Source organism: Ischnura elegans, chromosome 5, assembly GCF_921293095.1.
Source record: "Ischnura elegans chromosome 5, ioIscEleg1.1, whole genome shotgun sequence".
Classification (NCBI taxonomy): Eukaryota; Metazoa; Arthropoda; class Insecta; order Odonata; family Coenagrionidae; genus Ischnura; species Ischnura elegans.
The window spans coordinates 34,114,254-34,122,064 of record NC_060250.1 but is presented as its reverse complement, the minus strand read 5'-3'; the positions used below and the strand labels follow the sequence as shown (position 1 = coordinate 34,122,064).

General features: G+C 36.1%; 2 non-coding genes across 2 annotated transcripts; both read left to right on the top strand.

Moving 5' to 3' along the window:
• The first annotated feature begins 2,324 nt into the window (after positions 1–2,324).
• Trnae-uuc lies at positions 2,325–2,396 on the top strand. The gene has a single exon. It is a non-coding gene; the product is annotated as a tRNA-Glu (tRNA).
• Positions 2,397–7,469: 5,073 nt separating this feature from the next.
• On the top strand, positions 7,470–7,541 carry Trnae-uuc. Its single transcript has one exon. It is a non-coding gene; the product is annotated as a tRNA-Glu (tRNA).
• Positions 7,542–7,811: the final 270 nt, after the last annotated feature.

Below are 7,811 nucleotides of genomic sequence, written 5' to 3'. Positions count from 1 at the left end.
TGTTTTCTTTGAATAATTTATCTTGTGTCTACAGTTTTTGAGCGATTGCTAATATTATTGAATGCAATATGTATAATATGTACGTGCGTTACGTCGCCGACGAGAACCTACCAGGATTTTCAGTGTATTATGTATCTTGCAGGTTTGTTTGTGCTAAGTGAAACGACCGTGTTTATGTATAAACAGTATGGCAAGTTTCTGTAGTGAAACATACAGATATGGTTGGCTTAATGCGGAATCAGAAATATTTTCATTAGGCATGTAAAGGAGTATTTCTTTCATAAAGGCATCTGAAATATTTTCTAGTGTTGTGGTTTTTCTGTTAATCACGGAAAAATTTGTCTTCTTCGATAATTCAAGATTGTGAAATCTGATGTAAGTTGTTGTTCTGGTGCAATGATTGTTCTTTTACTCTTGGCGAACCTTGTGCCTTTCGATGAGTGTTCAAGATTGTTAGAACTGATAAACAGTGTGGAAAAGCACTACTAGTTTGTCAAACTCTCCTTCCAATGAGATTTCATCTGTAAATTCTGTGTTTCCCTAAAATATTTCTAATGCATGACATTGAGATTTTAAGTGTATTCAGCCTCAGAAATTTACCAAATTAGATGACAATGTATTTTCAATTGAATATGTACTTCCAATATGGTTTGTGCATACCTAATAAATACGTTAATAGAGCCTGTGTTATTTCATTGTGGTGGGAGACTTACATGAAGTTCATTTTGTTAGGCTGTATTTTGTAAACTTTTTTTCTGCCGAGTCTACATCCAGATTGATGATAGAGATGTAATATGTGAAGTTAGAAACGTTGGTTGAGTGCAGCTCTGCGAAACTTGGAATTGGCGGAAATAACTCATGCATCAGCAGGTCATAGGAGGTGAGAATCGAGTTGCAAACAAGATTCAGATCGGTATGACGGTGGAAAACAAATTCGAAATAGCTAAAACGGGGAAACCGGATTCAAATCTGTTGAACGGTGGAAAACAGAGTCAAACCACATTCATGGAAATGAGTAGGAAAACAGCCGCCATGTTGGACCTTCACAACTGATTTCCCACTGTCCTCCAACTGATTTCCAGCTGTTTCAATTTTCAAAACAGATTCAAAGGAGAAGGAAATCAGTGCGTCAAACCTGTTGGAAGTCAGTGTCAAATCTGATGGAAATCAGTTTTTCTTTGCTGGGGTGGTACGTCGTAAACGTAGGGATAGACATTATTCTCAGTGAGGCACATATAACAGAAACTTATTCAATGTTAGCACTGTCATATCCAGGGACAGAACACATGTGCCTAGACGTTCTATGAAAAATAGTTTATACTGCACGAAACGATTTAATTTTATATGGATGGGTACACAAAGACGATTATTTTCATTCCTCTAGCTCTCCTACTGGAAAATGACCTCAAAATCGTGGCTATTTATCCACTTTATACTCTCTTGATCCTCTGTCTGCTTAATTTGAAATCTATTTATTTTTTCGCCAATATTGAGTTCGTCTATGTGCATGATAAACAATAAATCATGTGGTGGGAAGAGCCCAATTTAGCGCTTTTATATCCTCTCTACTCACTGTTCGTGATTCTGAGTATATTTTCCTTATATTTTCCTTTCACACACACACACTCGCAAAACGAATCGATAAGCGAGTAAAAATAACTTTTATGGCACTTTCCCGGATCGATAATAACGGTAGCCCCGCCGTAATTGCGATGTTATTATCATAACGCAATTGCGCCTTTTCAAATCACATTTTCAACCTCGGAAACTGTTTCCTTTTTCTCCCCAAGGAGAATTTTTCCTTGCGCCAGAACTACATTGTGAGACATCGACATCGGTGACAAAGCATGCCAAGGTATCTAAGATAGATAAGAAACGCGGATAGTAATGGAAAAATTGATATTAAGCATTTCATAACAAAAATTATATTCACATGTAAAAAATCGCAAGAATAAAAAACAACAACGCGATTCGAAATGATAATATTAGCCAATAAATTAATAGTCCATTGTTGTCGCATGCTCAACCATTCAAGTCGAAGAGGAAATATAAGCAAGTTTTCGTCATTTTTTCTGTTTGCAGTAAACTTTGCTTGAAGAGCGGGAAAATATGATCAAATCCGGAGAAGCAGAAGTAACAAAAAAACTAAAAAAAAAACAAAATTTTTGACAAAGAATAAAATTTCGCAAGCGGAAGAAAATACGATATAATCGGAAATTTATTTAGATTTCTCTACGCATTCCGGTTGTTCAGTATATTTCAACTGATAATTTGGAAATGAATGAGAATAATTAGTTATTAAAAACCTCCCGCTAACATCCATATCCCATATGGTCTAGTGGCTAGGATATCTGGCTTTCACCCAGAAGGCCCGGGTTCGATTCCCGGTATGGGAACTTTTTTTATCATTAAAAAAATCAATAATGTAATTATCAAAATTGGTACTGCCGTTTTTTATTTTCATATCGCTTACTTATTTTTATTATTCACACTTACACGAGAAATACCGAGCTCTGAAACGATTGGTCGTGGTTTAATTTAAGCCAACTGAATTTTCTCTTTTAGCCTTTACACAGTTATGCCACGTATATCCACCCTGTAGAAGCAGGTAAATTATTCAGAAGATGATCGTGAGTAGCAAAGTTTCAGGATGTCGCCCAGAAAAGACGATGCATTAATATCTTACATGAAATAACAAAAAGCTCTTCGCCTTTTTTATTCATATATTTATTTATTTTACTATTTACTTCAGGCCAAAAAGTAAACTTATAAAAAGAGGGCCCCCGATTACCCTAGACCGCCCCTGGTAGTACATACTGTTTTTGCCGCTAAACGGCATCAATAGGAACATTTTAATTATACTACTATTTAAAATTTGGTGGACAGGTTACAAATAATCTAGTAACAAAATTCTCTGCAATATTTCATGTACGATCATGTTTTTTATCTAGGCTATCATGACGGCAGAACTTGTCTCAAGGAAGGCAATGAATTCATTATCCCGTTTAAAAAAAAACAAATATCGCCATATTATTCATCACAACATAATGATCATGAAGCAAATGAAACTTAGACTCACAACCTCGATATTATTTTAGTAAATAGAGACTGACTGCAGCATATGCAGTGAAATTACGCTATAATAGGCTCCTATCGCTGGAAATAGTAATATAAAAATATATGTACCAATCGAATTTTTCGCATCCTTCTCACAGCTATTTGCTTTTCAACCTAGATATATCACCCGTGATACCAAAACTTGATTTCGAAAACATATGTGAAAATTATTTGCTTTGAATTGCGCAATGACGTAGAATGATGAAGGATAAGCCACTGGAGTAATATGGGTAATTGAGTCAAGAGTGGAAGCATTCCCAATGTGGTGCTACAGAAAAATTTTGAAGATGAAAGAGGGATCGACCGAGTAAGTTATGAGGAAGTGCTAAGAAGAGTGGAAGAAAAGCGAGGTCTTCTACAAATCTTTAGGTGATGACGAGAAAACTTAGTTGGCCACATTATCATAAATGGCGACTTGATGAAAACCAGTGGCGTAACGAGGATTATGCTTTGGGGGGGATGGGATGGCCTGGGGTGGAGACTGGGGAAGGGAGGAAGGGGTAAACGGCAAATTAAAAAGAATGCTATGCCTGGAAATACATTTTTACATCATTTTGGCACAATAGATTTAACTTTAAGCAGATGCAGTTATTACATATCATAACTAGATAATATCTTTAAATATTTTTTTTTTCGTTTCTCTGAGGCTTTGGGGTGAGGGATCTATACCCTCCTGCCCCCATAGCTACGCCACTGATGAAAGTAATCGTAGAGGGACACGTGGAATGGAAAATGGGCAATGGGCAGCCCTGAATGAGTTACATAGGATAGGTTCAAAGTGATTTAAAAGAGAAGAAATACATCGCTATGAAAAGGATAGCAGAAAGAAAACCGAAATGGAGAGCTGCGTCAAACAATTCCTGTGGTAGTTGACCTATGATGATGATCGATCCAGTTAGGCTATTTTCCAATTACACCTTTTAATTCGCATTCAAAAAGTACTGAAATAGGTAAATCTATCTTAAATGAAAATGGAGAATTGCAATCAATTTTAACCTGATTATTGGTACAACAATACTTCCACTAATATTTTCCGAAAGCCAAACGAAGGCGCATAAGTGTTAACGATAACACTGAATAATATGCTAGCAGATAAACTAGATTAAAAAATAGGGAAATCCACAAACTCAACCCTCAATCGTTAAATTCGGAATGATATTCCTTGTAATTATAATAGTTCATTTTAGGCATTGTGCCTTTTCCTGGACAATGGATTCACCACTAATCTTTCTAAATCAATCTTAATTTTGGCCAGTGGCGTGACTATGAATATCCTTTAGGGGGGATAGGGGGTAACGACCCCACCCCCAGGCAACGGGGGAATTTTTGAAAAGTGACGTGCCTGGAAATACAGTTTACATCATTTTGGCACAAAAAATTAACTTCAATCAGATGCAGTTAACATGCATCAAAACTAGACTATAGTTTTAAATATTTTTTTTATTTCTCTGAGGCTTTGGGGGGTGGGATCTACCCCCTCATCTCCCCCCACAGTTACGCCTCTGATTTTGGCGCCATTTTTACGATGAGCACGAGAATTTATTGCAAACTACAGACACGAGATAGTGCCGGCATCCCACATGGTCACATTCTCCCCATTTGGTAACAGATTGATCAGCTGAGGTTCAGCAGTCGTAAATATGAGGCCCAAGAAGGAAAGTGATCGTGAAGGACAATGGCGATTTTGATTAATTCGAAGTATCCCTTCTCCTTGTAAGTATCGTCGATGCACCTCGGAGCACATAGATGGTATCGAGATACCCATCTAGGGAACTGATTACGATTCTGCAAGCTCCACCCGAGCACCAGCGCCAAATAAAAAACCTTCGGGTCACAAAAACATCCTGTTCACATTCAGTCGGGAAAGATTTTTTCTCTTAGCTTCACTCTGAACTTTTGATTCGAACATCTGAAGACTTCTTAACATGCTTATGACTTCTGTTCTTGTGAGAGAGAATCATCTACGCGTAAGTATACAGTTTCAAAGCGATTACATAAAATAAAAACTTCAATGATACTTTACTCCATTTTATCTTATCCCTTTCATACCAATACGGCTTCTTCCACAACAATCCCTATTTTCTCTCTCCGTAAACAAGGCGCCAACTCAAAACACCAAAAAATCAAAGAGAAAATACAACAAACAAAAAATGAAGTTCAGAAAACGAAACGCATAAAAAGATCGGAAACTTAAATAAAAACATGTGTAAAAGTGATGTTGGTCATTCAAAGTACATGCATCACTTAGATAATGCAAATGTCCTGATAATATAAATGTTCTTTATTAATGTGTTTGTGAATACATACATATTATTGTATATTATTTTTATATTTTTAGAATTTTATTTTATTTTGTCCATAAGTTATACTTTGTTCTTGTATATTGTAAGTTTTTGTCAGATATAGGTTTCATAAGTATAATGTTTCAAAATATTATACTGACTTTACATAATTATAAAAATTATGTCTGACTTAAGTCGGAGACGGGAGAGACTAGGGAGAGGATGAAAATTCATTAGCAGGTGCCTCGCGGAGATTTGTGGTTCTATATTTTACAATTTTTGCAAAAAAGTGTCCACCGGGAAAAAGCCTCCATTATAGCTGAAGTTTCGACCGAGAAAAGTTCTACAACTTAAGCACCGCCTAGGATTTTGAGGTTAATAATGAGGGAAGAGAAAAGAAAAAGGCGAAAAATCAGTAGCCAGCTAAAATTCAGCCTCTGCCTATATATTCTGGCCACATTACTTCTACATCTACAAAATACCCTGCGAGCCACCTCCAGGATGTTTTTGGCAGGGGGTGATCAATCACCAGCATGCAGCGTGCAACCGGACTCCCACATGCACATCACACGGGCCAAAAAACGTCACGCATACTAACAAATTGTACTACCACATGCTGTTATAAATAAAAATAAAATTGAGAAACATGCCATATAGTATACATAGGTTAGTTCGCTTCACAACAAGTCATCTAATCTTTTATCGCTGCCGTTATAATCTCGTATTGGTCGTGGAAAAAAAGACATTCTGAATATGTCTGTTCTACAGTCTATCTCTCATATTTTATTTATATGATCTGATCTTTATTAGTATGTTGGCGTCCGTAAGATATGACTAACTTCGTTAGAAAAGACACTGCTCTTGAATTTATCTAAAAGGTTTAGTCTAGTTTTTAACTACGGTCTGACAGAGGTTCCCATCCCAGTTTATCTAAGAGGCCAGTTACACAATCCTACTTGTATGGAAAAGAAAACAAAAAAAGAAACTTATAAATGATGAAAATTGCTACTTGCAATAAAAAAAAAAAAATGAAAAGAACTGAAAAAATAAACAATGACCAAGAGAAAACGAAATATATATATATGTACAATAATAATGAGGAAAAAAGTTGATTAATACATACTTCAAAAATCTGTTTTCTGAATGTGAAAACTCACTTTATCTTGTCCCAGTATAATTTACACATATTAAGTTTCTGCTACCACAAACCAAACACCGCACTCACAACAGAAAAATCCGTAAAAAATTAATTAAATTGTTAACTGGCTGGTTAGGGTGAGCAAGGGTTACCCGGACAGCTTTAACGCGCTGGCTGCGCGACAAATAATGTGAAATATACTGTCACGTCACTCGCAAAGAAGACGACTATCCATGGAGAACTTCACCCGGTGGACAGCCCGAGTTCAACTTCAAGACAACATTCACCGGGAAACGACAAGGCCATTCTTTCTCGTTTCAGGGAATATTATCTTCTTAGAAAAGTATATTATTCCATTCGTAAATATTTATCCATGCTTGAAAGGGCAAATTTATTCACAGCAATTGTCTTTTTAGTCCCGACCAAAGTAAATGAAATTTTCAACTGAAAATACTCTACTGATGATGGTTTACTGCAGTTATAGAGGAAAAATTTTCAATTTCTCGTCTTCCGTCATTACAGTGCGGGAAAATATGTATAGATCTCTTAATTACATTCAACGATTGCTTTATCACTTTGTATAATTTCATGATGTAAAGAGATGTGAAAATTGTGCTTACATATTCGATCTAATCCTCTTATTTCCAATGCAGTATTTATATATATTTTTTAATTGATTAAAATACATAAAAATAATATAATCTTCACGCAATGAAATTGATTCGATACTGCTAAAGGTAAATGTATATTCCATGCGCACCATTCTTCATTCCTTATATCGGCTAAATGACCTGATAAAACCTATACAGAATACAAAAAGTTTTAGAGAAATTGGCGTCGTTCACTCCCACTTCGAAATTTAATAATTCAAAAATTCGAGTGATAATGGAGATGGAAAATCTGTTATCATTAAACACCTTTCGATCTTCACATCCCATATGGTCTAGTGGCTAGGATATCTGGCTTTCACCCAGAAGGCCCGGGTTCGATTCCCGGTATGGGAACTTTTAGCTAATGTTTTAGTTTTCAGTTTGCCAATTTTGGTTAACCGTTTATCGAAAATGGTACCACAGCAACTTTAATTAACAATAGTCCCTACTTCTAACTCCAACCAACAACAGGGTGTTTCAGGGTGAATCTGCAATACTTTAGGACGTGGTACGGGAGACAATTTTAAGCTTAAATAATGTTTTGTCCGCTAAATATGGGATCGTTTTCATTCTAATTGCAAAGTGCATCCAAAAAAATGTTTTCGATGTCATAGCTCGGGTAAG